General features: G+C 56.2%; 1 protein-coding gene across 3 annotated transcripts in view; it reads left to right on the forward strand.

Moving 5' to 3' along the window:
- The window catches only part of CLN8 (ceroid-lipofuscinosis, neuronal 8), a 22,458-nt gene that overhangs the window by 5,406 nt on the left and 14,605 nt on the right, over nt 1–2,447 (forward strand). The window contains exon 1 of one of the 3 annotated variants that reach the window (XM_005880666.2): nt 74–97. The exons of 1 other annotated variant lie outside the window; for it this stretch is intronic. The gene's annotated coding sequence lies outside the window, so the exon portion shown is untranslated. Of the gene's footprint in view, nt 1–73; nt 98–1,872; nt 1,896–2,447 lie in introns of those variants that run through there. One more of the 3 variants, XM_005880664.2, reaches the window with a different exon arrangement.

Genomic DNA, 2,447 nt, shown 5'->3' on the forward strand with positions numbered 1-2,447 from the left:
CCAGCACGGATCCAGTGCGGTGCCACGGTCCCAGCACAGCTCCCGCCTCAGGGCTGAGCCAGGGCTGAGTCCAAAGCCACGTTTTCTCTGCAAGAAGGTGAGGCTCCGGCTCCCCAAGGCCTGGCCATGCACGCTGCCCATCAGCCCAGCTCCAGGCCGCCAGGCCGACCCGGCTCACTAGCCCGTGCGAGGTCACCCAGCAGGGGCAGTGGACCCGCAGGCAGGTGCCCAGCCCCAGCCCAGAGCCCCCACGTCCCCACAGGCTGTCAGTCAGGACGGACCGTGGGCCTCACGGAGCAGGAGCGGCTCCAGAAGGTGCCTTCTCCCCACTGCGTGTTCCTTCCTGAACGCGCTCCCCCTGCCAGGGGCTAAGGCAGATCTCATTCACCACACGCCTTACGGGCTCGGGGCGGACTGGACTCAAGGCGTGTGCACACACACACACACACACACCACATACACACACCCCACACACACCCCACAGACACCACACACACACACCCCCCCCACACACACACGCCACACAGACACGACACACACATACCACACACACACCACACCCACACACACATACAAACCCCACTCCAGAATCATCAAAAAGTCATCTAAGTCAGACTAATACAGAAATGTTGGAAGACAGACATGGCAGCGAGTGACACAGCCCTAAGAAAGAGCAACCAGCGGGGAAGTGTGGTGACCATTAGGGAGGCTTGGGATTGAGTGTAAACTTGGGCACGTCCATTACCCTGTAAAGGGTGCATGATGGGATTCTGGGGGAGAGCTGCAAGAGACATGCATTCCAACTTAAATTGGCTAAAATTAAAAGGGGGGATTATTGACTCAAATAACAGAAAAGAAAACAGGAGTAAATTGAGCTTCAAACACTGGTGAATCGGGTCTCTGGGTGATGTCACTGGACTGTTTTTCTCCATCCTTTGTCTCTGCTTCTTTTGTGTTGGCTTCATTCCCAGAGGTGCTCTCTTCAATGGGTGGCCCTCCGAACTTCCAGGCTTGGTATCCCTGGGCTTAAGTCCAGCTCACAGAGAGCACCTCCCTCCGGATGACCTCAGACGCCATGAGACCAGCTCTGATGAAGTTCTTGTGTTGCATTATGTGCACACCTGGAGCTGCAGGGGAAGTCAGCTCACCTTGGACTTCACGGAGGACCTCTGGGCTTTGCCCTTGGTCTCCTTTTTTTTCTGTCTTCTAATTCCTCCATAAATGAGAGCTCCTAATATACAACTATAGCTCTGGCCTCTCTCCAGAACTCCAGACTCATGTATCAAAACCGCCTCCTTCCCCTCTGCCGGCCCCGGCGGGAGCCTGACCACGGGAACGGCCTTGGTCCCGAGAGTCACGCGTTCCAGATGCCCTGTCCGCTGCGTGGACGGGGTGCCTGCCCCCCTGTTTCTGGAAGCCCAGTGTGAGGAGCACTCTCCCAGGGAAGGGTGCTGCCCACTGACCCCTCTCCTCCCTCCCTCCCTCCGCCTCTGCGGCCCAGTCCTCTGCCTGGTTCTTAGAAAGAACCAGCAGAAGAGAAATCTCACCACCTCTGTGTCTTTTGAAAATGTGTCTTTTTCTTTTATTGATGTCAGAGAGGGAGAGGGAGAGAGAGAGAGAAACATCAATGATGAGAGAGAATCATGGATCGGCTGCCTCCTGCACGCCCCCCACTGGGGATCGAGCCCAAAACCCAGGCCTGCGCCCTGACTGGGAATCTGGGAATGGAACCCTGACCTCCTGGTTCCTAGGTCCACGCTCAGCCCCTGAGGCGCGATGGAGGCTGGAGGAGGCTGTGGCCGGTCACACCTGGTGCTCACGGAGGCGAGGAGTGGGAGGAGTCAGGCCTCGCGGCTGCACCTGGGGACTCATCACCAGGGACACCTGTGTGCTTGGTTAGTGATTGTTTTTATTGCTGAGCTTATAGATGGCAGAGTGCAGACACAGCCCTTGCGCTTACTCCAGGCGAGGGAGCCACCGGCTCCTGGTCTCAGCTCAGCTCCTTGTCTGGGCCGACCTACCGCCCTGCACAGAGGGGAGAGTCAGCCGGAACCTGCCCGCAGCCGGCCCCGAACGGCACCATGGCATCCTGCGTGTGCGTGTGTGCGTGTGTGTGCGCGCCAGAGCGGGTCTGCGCGGCGGCTGGTCGCGTGTGGGCTCTTGGCTTTGTGCAGGAAAGATTCCGAGGTACGAGTCCAGGTGGCTTGAGGCAGTGGTTCTCAACCTTCCTAATGCCGCGACCCTTTAATACAGTTCCTCATGTTGTGGTGACCCCCAATTTCATTGTGACAAATTGAACATAAAGTATAGTGATTAATCACAAAAACAATATGTAATTATTATTTTTTTAAATATATTTTATTGATTTTTTACAGAGAGGAAGGGAGAGGGATAGAGAGTTAGAAACATCGATGAGAGAGAAACATCGATCAGCTGCCTCCTGCACA

This window comes from Myotis brandtii, unplaced genomic scaffold, assembly GCF_000412655.1.
Source record: "Myotis brandtii unplaced genomic scaffold, ASM41265v1 scaffold646, whole genome shotgun sequence".
NCBI lineage: Eukaryota > Metazoa > Chordata > Mammalia > Chiroptera > Vespertilionidae > Myotis > Myotis brandtii.